The sequence below is a fragment of the Salvelinus alpinus genome, chromosome 31 (assembly GCF_045679555.1).
Source record: "Salvelinus alpinus chromosome 31, SLU_Salpinus.1, whole genome shotgun sequence".
NCBI lineage: Eukaryota > Metazoa > Chordata > Actinopteri > Salmoniformes > Salmonidae > Salvelinus > Salvelinus alpinus.
Genome location: NC_092116.1, coordinates 19,329,914 through 19,343,196, shown reverse-complemented (window position 1 = coordinate 19,343,196; position 13,283 = coordinate 19,329,914). Strand labels below are relative to the sequence as shown.

The 13,283-nt window shown below is 43.2% G+C and overlaps 1 long non-coding RNA gene across 1 annotated transcript; it reads left to right on the top strand.

Annotated features, from left to right (window-relative positions):
* The first annotated feature begins 342 nt into the window (after positions 1-342).
* Positions 343-13,283, top strand: LOC139561511 (uncharacterized). The gene is made up of 3 exons (XR_011672160.1): positions 343-429; positions 4,010-4,227; positions 13,092-13,283. It is a non-coding gene; the product is annotated as an uncharacterized lncRNA (long non-coding RNA).

Below are 13,283 nucleotides of genomic sequence, written 5' to 3'. Positions count from 1 at the left end.
CGATGTCAATAATGGCTCATCCCTGGCTGTGACCCAACTCTCTGAGGGTGTTTCAGGAGGAGTGGGTTATGCAAAAAACACATTTCCATTTCACACCACACACTCGTACATTTTACACAATTGTACATGTGTCAAACAGGACAAATATAAGTACCCCCTATTCACACTTGTGAGATACCAATCCAGGATGTGTGAAGTTCTGATCCTAATCATCTCAAAATGTGCCTTTTGTTCATCTACACTAGTCTACAAATGTGGGCACAATCAGGACATGGGTCACATCTTAGCACCTTGTATAAACAGAGCTCAAATGTTTTCTCTATGAGGAAGGGTGTGGTTGTTGTTGAACCTTTTGAAACTGTGTTGTCAGCATGTGCCTTTCTCTCCTGCTGCATTCTTTCACTCCTCTTCACCGATCTGAGACAACTGGTAAGGTGTTAGCAGCTCCATCTAGTTTCCGCCACATTGTTTTTACATTTCCAGTCCTATCAGATTTGTGGAGGGGAGAAAATGATAGCAGAGGGGAGGGAACATCTTCTAGTGATAAAACACAGCCATCTTCTATATTGTCCTCTCTGTAGTTCCCCATAATCACATGACTTCTCATATCCTCCCAGACACATATTGTGGTTTGTATCATCATGAACTTAGAAACAGTTGCTCGAGTCTGTAAAACATCTTTGCTTTCACTTCCCTTCCCTTCATAAAACTGCACGTTGCTCAAATATGATTACTATTCTTTCATTTGCATGTGTTGATAATTGTTTTGCTAATAGAAGTATTTGATTATAAATATTGGATTATTATTTTGGATAAGCCTTGGATATTTAAAGATACAGGAATAGTGTAATATGATGAAGTTAATGTTTTGGGTAGTTTTTAATGATTGTTTTGGAACAGTTTACCACCTGTCAGTTGTTGCATTTTTTGGTGCCCTGCTACCAGAGTCGACATGGGTTCGAGTCCGACCCATACACTTCTGACTCGACTTCATCTAGGGCCTAACACCCGTGCCAATATATCCTCCAAACACCAGCTTCTCTGGCATTATCACTTATTGGGACCCTAGGACTAAACACCTCCCTCTGCAACTGGACCCTGGACTTCCTGACGGGCTGCCTGCCGGTGGTAAGGGTAGGCAACAACACATCTGCCACGCTGATCCTCAACACTGGGGCCCCTCAGGGGTGTGTACTTAGTCTCCTCCTGTACTCCCTGTTCACCCACGACTGCGTGGCCAAACACGACTCCAACACCATCATTAAGTTTGCTGACGACACAACAGTGGTAGGCCTGATCACCAACAACGTTGAGACAGCCTATAGGGAGGAGGTCAAAGACCTGGCCTTGTGGTGCCAGGACAACAACCTCTCCCTCAATGTGAGCAAGACAAAGGAGCTGATCGTGGACCACAGGAAAAGGAGGGCCGAACAGACCCCCATTAAAATCAACAGTGCTGAAGAGGAGCGGGTCGAGAGTTTCAAGTTCCTTGGTGTCCACATCACCAACAATCTTGGTCCAAACATGGTCCAAACACACCAAGACAGTTGTGAAGAGGGCATGACAAAACCTTTTCCCCCTCAGGAGTCTGAAAAGATTTGGCATGGGTCCCCAGATCCTCAAAATGTTATACAGCTGCACCATCGAGAGCATTTTGACCAGTTGCATCACCGCTTGGTATGGAAACTGCTCGGCATCTGACCATAAGGCGCTACAGAGGGTAGTGCGTACAGCCTAGTACATCACTGGGGCCAAGCTTCCTGCAATCAGAGGAAAGCCCATAAAATTGTCAGAGACTCCAGTCACCCAAGACATAGACTGTTTTCTCTTCTACTGCACGGCAAGAGGTCCTGGAGCGCCAAGACTATGACCAAAAGGCTCCTTAACAGCTTCTACCCCCAAGCCATAAGACCGCTGAACAATTAATCAAATGGCCAACAGACTATTACATGGACTCCACCCCCTACCCCCTCCATTTGTTTTGTACACTGCTGCTACTCGCTGTTTGGTATCTATGCATACTCCCTTCACCCCTACCTACATGTATATATTACCTATAACCTGTACCCCCGCACATTGACTCAGTACCGGTTCCCCCTGTATATAGCCTCGTCATTGTTATGCTATGGTTACTTTTGATTATTTTTTACTTTTAGTTTATTTGGTAAATCTTTTCTTAACTCTTCTTGAACTGCATTGTTGGTTAAGGGCTTGTAAGTAAGCATTTCACGGTAAGGTCAACAGTTGCTGTATTTGGCGCATGTGACAAACAACATTTGATTTGATTTATTGTACTATTTTATCACCCACAGCCTGCACTCGGAATGACTGCTATGGTGAAGGACTTCACAAGCAAGACTACCTAAACCATCTAAATTGTAACAACCATCTCAGGAATGGGTGTAATAAGTACAACCCCTTACAGATTGGATTAGTTTAGAAAAATGTCAGTTGTTTATCTTTGTATAGTATAAGCTCAATGAATCAATCATGTGCATTGGTTGTAAACTGACTGGAAAAAGCTGACTATCCTGTTTAATCTTTCATTCTAAATGCCTGTATTTAAGATGAGAACACTTATTGGCAAATCTAAATGCTTAAGTTTTAAACACTGTTGTTTAGGTTATAAACATGTCACATGTTTCATGGTTTCACCTAGTATACTGTATACGCTCAGTGTACAAAACATTAAGAACACCTTCCTAATTTTGAGTTGCACCCCCTTTTGCCCTCAGAACAGTCTCAATTCGTCGGGTCATAGACTTTAAATGGTGTTGAAAGTGTTCCACAGGGATGCTGGCCCATGTTGACTCCAATACTTCCCACAGTTATCAAGTTGGCTGGATGTCCTTTGGGTGTTGGACCATTCTTGATACACATGGTGAACTGTTATGCGTGAAAAACCCAGCAGCGTTGCAGTTCTTGACCAAAACCTGTGCGCCTGGCACCTACTACCATACCCCGTTCAAAGGCACTTAAATATTTTGTCTTGTCCATTCACCCTCTGAATGGCACACATACTGTACACAATCCATGTATGAATTTTCTCAATGCTTAAAAATCCTTCTTTAACCTGTCTGCTCCCCTTCATCTACATTGAGTATGGTTACATGCACACAATAATGAGATAATTGTGAATAGTCTGATTAATATAATAGTTTGTTTACATGCTTTGCAAGAAAAATGATTTTCTTAACAATCTTGTTTACATGGACACATCTGAAATCAGGCTACCTGACGGCACTCTGATAAATGGAGAAAATCGCCAATCAAAATAATGACACAAAACCTGTTAGCAAAGGTGTCAGTTAGATATGACGTGCAGGAGCTTGCAGGGATTTGTAGTTTTGCATGTCTACTTTGATGCTAAATAGCATTTTCAAATCTGAGAGTAAATAAATCCGAATATATTGATAAGTCACCTTGTCCGAGAGAGACATGGTTATCAAAACATCACGCCAAGGTAGGCCTACACAACCCTTATTTTAAGTGTTTCTAAAATCACTTTGGGAAAAATCTATAGTGGAAAAACGATTGTAACCATTTCCCTGTTTGACCGCTAGGTTTTATGGGTATTATGACACCTCCACTGTGGGGCTCCATACTGTACCTAAGAGCCAATCCACTTGATGCGAGCTCACCCACCTTAAGCACATGGCAGTCTTCCTGAAGTCCTCATTCACTCTCTGATAGTCTGTGTAGTCTGGTACAAATCCAAAATAGATTCATTAGTTGTCAATGGACACTTCCAGACGTATGAAAATAAAGAGGATGTGAAGAAATTCTATAACTTTGTATCGGCAAATGCTCACAGACAAAATGTTTGTTATGTTTCCGATTGCCATAGTAACATTGTAAGTACTGTCAGACATTTGTTTGGACAATAATAATCTAATGGCTAAAGGTGTGTGTAAGAAGTTATAAAGCACTTTTAGAGAAGAAGAGTGAGCAGAGGTCAGAGATTTAAATAATTCAGCTCCTCACCGACAACGTTCTCTGGGTGTTTCAGCTTGATGACGTGTTTCAAATCCTGAGCAGTGGCAGTCGCCTCCATCCTCCTCACATCCACGGCTCACCGGCCTCTCTGTCCATCCAACCTGTGAATGGCCTCCTTGGGGAGCCTCTCCTGGTCTCTCCGCCTTCCCAGGATGCACCACGCCATGCGAGCGTACACCTTTTCCAGCTCCCTCTCCCTCTGCAGCGACCCCTGGAAGCACCCCTGGAAAGGTACAATTGAGTGGTTATAGAATGAAATTAGATTATAGAATGAAATGACTGAAAACGCAGTCATTTAAGATATACAGTATGTCAAATTATATTTGAAACCCGATGCCTTTTATGATGTTTTTTGATTTAATAAATCAAAATCATAAATCATAATGCTGATAGGAACATGATGTTTGTACTTGTTAGTTAGTGTTTTTTCACACACACACACACACACACACACACACACACACACACACACACACACACACACACACACACACACACACACACACACACACACACACACACACACACACACACACACACACACACACACACACGCACACACACACACTATGAAATTAAACTCCTTACCGTCTTTATCCCTGAAGCGACCTTATACGTGTTGTCTCCCACCTTTCCACAATCCCCTCCACCAGAGTTTCTCCTTATCTGTCTCTTGATCTTCTCCATGTCTTTGTCAGTTTATTTTCCTCAAAAAACACAGAATGCTGGTTCTCAGCCATCTCTCTTCAATCCACTGGCAACTGTGGCAATTGTACTGTACCATTGTCTCTGAACAGTTGTTTGAGTATGTGTGTGGAGTTTCTTATCTTGAATCAAGTCAAGTCATCCATAACATTTTTACTTTAATTTTCTTTTTTGTCCACTCATGTCTCTGGTCTGTTATTCCGGCACACTTATACACCAGCAGTGACACATCTTTGTGTTTAGAAAAATATCAAAGGGCTAATATAATACAATATCAAAATTGAATATGGAAAAGGAAACTGATATTTCTTATAGTTACAATATTAACAAGAAATGGGTCCAAATACATATATGACTATAAGAAATCTAACTGAAAAGATGACAAAGATCCATGACATTGACTGTTGCAAAAATTCTATTGAGTCTGAAGTGAGTAGCACATACACTACAAAGTATGTGGATACCACTTCAAATTAGTGGATTCGGCTATAACTGTATAAAATCAAGCACACAGCCATGCAATCTCCATAGACAAACATTGGCAGTAGAATGGCCTGTACTGAAGAGCTCAGGGACGTTCAACGTGGCACCGTCATAGGATGACACCTTTCAAACAAGTCAGTTAGTCAAATTTCTGCCCTGCTAGAGGTTAACTGTAAGTGCTGTTACTGTAAAGTGGAAATGTCTAGGAGCAACAACAGCTCAGCCGCAAAGTGGTAACCCACACAACCTTACAGAACTGGATCGCCAACTGTTGAAGCACGTAGTGTGTAAAAATCATCTGTCCTCAGTTGCAACACTCACTACGAGTTCCTCTGGAAGCAACGTCAGAACAAGAACAAGAACTGGAGCTTAATGAAATGGGGTTTCCATGGCCAAGCCTAAGATCACCATGCGCAATGCCAAGTGTCAGCTGGAGTGGTGTAAAGCTCTCCGCCATTGGACTCTGGAGCAGTGGAAATGCGTTCTCTGAAGTGATGAATCATGCTTCATCTGGCAGTCTGACGGACAGATCTGGGTTTGACGGATGACAGGAGAACGCTAACTGCCCGAACTCATAGTGCCAACAGTAAAGTTTGATGGAGGAGGAATAATGGTCTGGAGCTGTTTTTCATGGTTTGGGCTAGGCCCCTCAGTTCCAGTGAAGGGAAATCTTAACACCACAGCCTACAATGATATTCTAGACAATTCTGTGCTTCCAACATCGTGGCAACAGTTTGGGGAAGGCCCTTTCCTGTTTCAGCATGACAAGCGAGGTCCATACAGAAATGTTTTGTCGAGATCGGTGTGGAAGAACTTGACTAAGCTGCGCAGAGCCCTGACCTCAACTTCATCAAACACTTTTGGGATGAGTTGGAACGCCGACTACGAGCCAGGCCTAATCACCCAACATCAGTGCCCGACCTCACTAATGCTCTTGTGGCTGAATGGAAGCAAGTCCCTGCAGCAATGTTCCAAAATCTAGTGGAAAGCCTTCCCAGAAGAGTGGAGGCTGTTATAACAGCAAAGAGGGGACCAACTCCATATTAATGCCCATGATTCTGGAATGAGATGTTCAATGAGCATGTAGTGTATTTAATTAATTATGTTTAAACCACCATGCTTCACCTATTTCTGACAGGAAGGGTGTCACGTTCCTGACCTTATTTCCTTTGTTTAGTCTTTGTTTAGTTGGTCAGGACGTGAGCTGGGTGGGTACATTCTATGTTTTGTGTTTCTATGTTGGGTTTCTTTTTTGGCCTAATATGGTTCTCAATCAGAGGCAGGTGTTTGTCATTGTCTCTGATTGGGAACCATATTAAGGTAGGCTGTTTTCACTGTTTGTTTGTGGGTGATTGTTCCTGTTCATTGCATTCTTTGTTTTCAATAGGTTCACATGTTCAGGTCTGTAGCGTCGTTGGTTTCATTCTGTTTATTGTTTTGTTCGTGTTTATAAGTGTTCCAATAAATATGGAAACGTACCACGCTGCGATTTGGTCCTCCTCTCCTTCATCCAACGACGAGAGTCGTTACAGAATCACCCACCAAACTCGGACCAAGCAGCGTGGTAACGGGCAGCGGCAGCAGCAGCAGCGATGTCAAGACTCCTGGACGTGGGAGGAAATCCTAGACGGGAGAGGACCCTGGGCACAGCCAGGGGAATATCGCCGCCCCAAGGCAGAGCTGGATGCAGCGAAAGCAGAGAGGCGGCGTTTTGAGGAGCTAGCTCGGCAGCAGAATGAGGATCTGGGTTACACTACTTGGGAGGAAATAGACAGGTGGTCGGTCGACCCAGGGAGAGTACCGGAGCCTGCCTGGGATTCTATGGAGCAATGTGCGGAGGGATACCGGCGAATGGAGGCAGCACGGCGACACGGTAGGTAGCCCGAGAGACAGCCCAAAACATTTCTTGGGAGGGGGCTAAAGGGGAGTGTGGCGAAGTCAGGTAGGAGACCTGCGCCAACTTCCCGGGCTTACCGTGGAGAGCGAGAGTACGGGCAGACACCATGTTATGCGGAAGAGCGCACGGTGTCTCCTGTACGTGTGCATAGCCCGGTGCGGTACATCCCAGCTCCACGTATCGGCCGGGCTAGGTTGGGCATTGAGCCAGGTGCCATGAAGCCGGCTCAACGCATCTGGTCTCCAGTGCGTCTCCTCGGGACGGTGTACATGGCACCAGCCTTACGCATGGTGTCCCCGGTTCGCCAGCACAGCCCAGTGCGGGTTATTCCACCTCCCCGCACTGGTCAGGCTACGGGGAGCATTCAACCAGGTAAGGTTGGGCAGGCTCGGTGCTCAAGGGCTCCAGTACGCCTCCACGGTCCGGTCTATCCGGTGCTACCTCCTCGCCCCAGTCCAGTACCACCAGTGCCAACACCACGCACCAGGCTTCCTGTGCGTCTCCAGAGCCCTGTTCCTCCTCCACGCACTCGCCCTGTGGTGCGTGTCTCCAGCCCGGTACCACCAGTTCCGGCACCACGCACCAAGCCTCCTGTGCGTCTCCAGAGCCCTGTACGTCCTGTTGCTGCTCCCCGCACTAGCCTTGAGGTGCGTGTCCTTAGCCCGGTACCACCAGTTCCGGCACCACGCACCAGGCCTACTGTGCGCCTCAGCAGGCCAGAGTCTGCCGTCTGCCCAGCGCCGCCTGCGCTGCCCGTCTGCCCAGCGCTGTCTGAGCTGCACGTCTGCCCAGCGCCGTCTGAGCTGCCCGTCTGCCCAGCGCCGTCTGAGCTGCCCGTCTGCCCAGCGCCATCTGAGCTGCCCGTCTGTCCTGAGCCTTCAAAGCCGCCCGTCTGTCCTGAGCCTTCAAAGCCGCCCGTCTGTCCTGAGCCTTCAGAGCCGTCCGTCAGTCAGGAGCCGCTAGAGCCGTCCGTCAGTCAGGAGCCGCCAGAGCCGCCCGCCAGACAGGAGCCGCCAGAGCCGCCCACCAGACAGGAGCCGCCAGAGCCGCCCGCCAGACAGGAGCTGCGAGAGCCGCCCGCCAGACAGGAGCTGCCAGAGCCGTCAGTCAGCCAGGACCTGCCAGAGTCGTCAGTCAGCCAGGACCGGCCAGAGTCGTCAGTCAGCCAGGACCGGCCAGAGTCGTCAGTCAGCCAGGACCGGCCAGAGTCGTCAGTCAGCCAGGACCGGCCAGAGTCGTCAGTCAGCCAGGACCGGCCAGAGTCGCCAGTCAGCCAGGACCGGCCAGAGTCGTCAGTCAGCCAGGACCTGCCAGAGCCGTCCGTCACTGCCCCTCAGTCCGGAGCTGCCCCTCAGTCCGGAGCTGCCCCTCCGTCCAGAAGCGCCCATCAGTCCAGTGGGGTTAATTTGGAGGGTCGCCGTTAAGAGGAGGCCACGGAAGCGGGGATTAACTATGGTGGGGTGGGGGCCACGTCCAGCGCCAGAGCCGCCACCATGGACAGATGCCCACCCAGACCCTCCCCTATAGGTTCAGGTTTTGCGGCCGGAGTCCGCACCTTGGGGGGGGGGGGGGTTAATGTCACGTTCCTGACCTTATTTCCTTTGTTTAGTCTTTGTTTAGTTGGTCAGGACGTTTCTATGTTGGGTTTATTGTTTGGCCTAATATGGTTCTCAATCAGAGGCAGGTGTTTGTCATTGTCTCTGATTGGGAACCATATTAAGGTAGGCTGTTTTCACTGTTTGTTTGTGGGTGATTGTTCCTGTTCATTGCGTTCTTTGTTTTCAATAGGTTCACATGTTCAGGTCTGTAGCGTCGTTGGCTTCATTCTGTTTATTGTTTTGTTCGTGTTTATAAGTGTTCCAATAAATATGGAAACGTACCACGCTGCGATTTGGTCCTCCTCTCCTTCATCCAACGACGAGAGTCATTACAAAGGGCTTCAGCTTGTCTTGCACAGCTGGGTCATTGCGTGGTATCTTCTTCATGAGGTCTCGTGTTTTTGTGATTGATCCATTAAATCCAAAGGCTTTTATCATAATTTCTGTTACATCCAGTTGATTTGCATGTTCCAGTTTTCCCCTGGGGATTTCAGTCAAAAAGTGTTTCAGTCTTTTGAATTCATCTTCAAGGAGTTCACACAAGATGTTGTAAAGTGTGTCCTGCCACTCCCCACTTTCGGTGACTCCTAATATGATAGAGAATTAGGATTATAATTTTGAGCTCTATAAAATGTTTTTGTTTGACTAAAATAACATTATCAAATACTTTGGGGGTATTTTTAGGCCCCCTGTACAATAACTGTATTGTATTATTTTATATAATCTACAAAAAAAATACAGTGGTGTAAAGTACTTAGGTAAAAATACTTTAAAGTACTACTTAACTCGTTTTTTAGGGTATCTGTACTGTACTTTACTATTTATATTTTTGACAACTTTTACTTTTACTTCACTACATTCCTAATGAAAATAATGTACTACATTCCTAATGAAAATAATTACTCCATACATTTTCCCTGACACCCAAATGCTTACCAGAACAGGAAAATGGTACAATTCACACACATCAAGAGAACATCACTGGTGTCAGTGGTCATCCCTACTGCCTCTTATCTGGCAGACTCACTAAACACAAATGCTTTGTTTATAAATTATGTCTGAGTGTTGGAGTATGCCCCTGGCTATCCGTAATAAAAAAAATGAAAGAAATCGTGCCATCTGATTTGTTTAATATAAGGAATGTGAAATGATTTATATTTTTACTTTTGATACTTAATTAAGTATATTTAAAATCAAATACTTTTAGACTTTTACTCAAGTAGTATTTTACTGGGTGACTCACTTTCTTCAGTTGCTGTCAACTTGTCTTGTGTTTGCTTCAACGTTTCTTTTGTTTGCTTCAGCTCTTCTTTTGTTTGCTTCAACTCTTCTTTTGTTTGCCTCAACTCTTCTTTTGTTTGCTTCAGCTCTTCTTTTGTTTCTTTGTCCTCTTCTGTCTGTTTATCATTTTTCTTTACTTTGGAACTTGACTGTTCAATTTGAGCCTCTAATTCTTGTATTTCTTCAGTCTTCTGTTTAATGATCTTGGTCAGTTTTTCTATCTCAATCTCAATGGATTCAATTTTTTTCTTATTCGTATAGCTTGGCAGATGTGATTTAAGTTCTTTGTACTTCTTTTCAAGTTTTTTTTTCAGAGATGTCTTTTTCTTCAGTTTATTCTCTGTGGCAATCTCTTTCATGTTGAAATTCTCATTTTTGTTCTCAGCTATTTTTACCTCTAAATTGTAGATCAGCTCCCTACTCTGAACCTTCCATGAATTTATGTCAGAAAGACAAAAATACCTTCCTTCACATTTCTCTATCAACCAGTCAAGTTTAACTTTAGTAATGTATTCGTCAATAGGGATATTTTCTTTCATCAATCCTTTCTCATTCGTGAACAGCACCATTATATTCTCCCATACTTGTTCAGTGAACATTTCTTCAAACATGCTTTTTCCTTCTTCATTTGTGAAAATAGCTAGAGAGTCTGTACAACCAATTTTAATAACCAAGAGGAGAGCGTTAGGTCCATCTGTAAATGACGACTGGACAGATTTTAGAATCTGCTGTTTTGTCTCCTTACTTAATTGTCCAGACCAACCTGGAGTGCGGATCACAGTAATTGTACGACTGCCTAGCTTAGTCTCTTTCTTCACAGCTTGTTTTCTCCATGATGTCCAGTAACTGAATTCCTTTTTGTTCAGGATGATGTTTCCTGCTGTATTCTTTCCAGCACCATGGTAGCCAATAATCACTAAATCCAGTTTTTCAAAAAGGACAACTGTTGGTGACAGGGTAATGACAAACCAAAAATAGTGTTAGATTATTTTTATATTATGTTTTTTTTCTAAAGAGATTAAGAATTTAATGATTTAAACAATATAACAAGTTCATACCACCATCTTTTGACTCATCCTTTTCAACCAATGGAATATTATCAGAAGCTATGGAGAGGACAGAGTATGGTTAAGTATATAAAACATTTTTTTGAATGAACATGTTGCTGGTAACTAAGTAAAGAAACCTACCACTTAATCCACATCCCATTTAAGCCACTGCGATGTAGGACTCCCAATGAATTCAAAACCACTGTGTTAATGTTTGGCTGCAGCTTCTACCGGTATTTGAATCCATCACAATGCCATCCTGTTCTTCTCCATGTTATGTTAATCCTCGGAGAGAATATAAATAATAATTGACAGTTAGTCAAGAAAGCTTTAGAATTATAGTTGTTTATCTCCTTGGTGTCTTTATACGTGATACAGCACCTACCCACTGGGCACAGACATCAGTTAAACTTATAGTTTTGAATTACATTTGGTTGAGTTGTCAACTAGCCGTTGATGACTTGCAAATCGAATCAGTTTTCCATGTTGATTCAATGTCACCACATAGATATTTGGGGAATTAAATGTGTAAACAACGTTGATTCAACCAGCTATTGTCCACTGATATTTTCCCCACAGCAGTTAAATGTTGTTGCATAATCATTGTCTCTTACATTACCTTGCCTAGTAAGTCCAAGGGCGTGGTTTGGTTTTATAGTTCAGTTGATAAGAAACTGCATCATGACAGTGTCAAACACAAACATACATGTACAACTGAGGATATAGTATTTTCTAGTTTTTCGTTTTGAATTGTCCTCTTAAATACCACATAAATTAGATATTTTTCTTCTGCATACTGCTTAATGTCCAGTAAGGTACACTGATGCATAGGCAATCAGCATAGAATATCACAGTGCATTTCCCACTGAAAGATCAGAGTTGTGTGATGAAATACTGCTAACAGCAGTTGAGATGAAATACTGTTGAGATCAAATCAAATATTGTATGAAATATTTAAAAAAAAATCTACATTCATGAAGTACTGAAGATAAATATTGAGTTAAATGTTTATAAAGAGTAAACATTTCAAGGTTTACATTCAAGAAGGATACCAGGTTTTGTCTGAGCATGTAACAGTTTCAGTTGATGAGAGCACATGACTAATGGAGTTTGTTTGAGCTGAAGTGAGACCTTTAAGAAAATGGACAAATCACTTCCTCTGCCCTTTTTGTTTTCCTGGTTTGGGTTTGGATGTTTGTCTGATATCAAATAGCGTGGTTTTTAGAATAAAAAGTAAGAGACAATTATATTTATGAAACAAAGCAATTGATCGGAATTATGTTGAAGCGGAATTGTCAAAAAACATATACATTTTTAAATACAAGTATTTTGCTGTTTGCCTCTGCTTCACTCTGCCTGCCCACACCAGACCTAGAACCTGACATTTTTCCAACTTTTGACAATTGAATAATTGTAGACCCAGGGTTCTGAAGCAACCTCCCCAAAAATACGTATTTTCCAGACGATGCAGTTAGGTTAATTTTGCAGTTAGGTACCTTTTTTAAGTAGATTTCAATGCAATTTCACCGGTTGTTGTTGTAGTGGCACGCTAGCAGGACACCGATATTTAACTGACTTGCCTAGTTATATTAAAAATATATAAAATCAGAGCCCTGTGGAGTGGGTGTGTGTCCATGATCATGTTTGTGTTTACTTGCAGCCTTTTTATCAACATGTCCTGTATTGATTCCAGGCTGCAGCAAATTATAGCACCAGCTTTGTTAATGATTTTGTCAAGTCTTTCTTAATTTAACTCTTGGTCTTCCTTTGCTGTGGCGGTCCTCATGAGAGCCAGTTTCATCATAGCGCTTGATGCTTTTGCACTTGAATTAACTTTCCTAGTTCTTGAAATGTTCCGTATTGTCTGACCTTAATATCTTAAAGTACTGATGGACTGTTGTTTCTCTTTGCTTATTTGATCTGTTCTTGCTATAATATGGACTTGGTCTTATACCAAATAGGGCTATCTTCTATATGCTACCACTATCTTGTCACAACACAACTGATTGGCTCAAACGCATTAAGAAGGAAAGAAATTCCACAAATTAACTTTTAACATCTGTTAATTGAAATGCGTTCCAGGTGACTACCTCATGAAGCTGGTTGAGAGAATGCCAAGAGTGTGCAAAGCTGTCATCAAGGCAATGGGTGGCTACTTTGAAGAATCTATTTGGTTACTACATGATTCCATATGTGTTATTTCATAGTTTTCATGTTTTCACTACTATTCTACAATGTAGAAAATAGTACAAATAAAGAAAAACCCTTGAATGA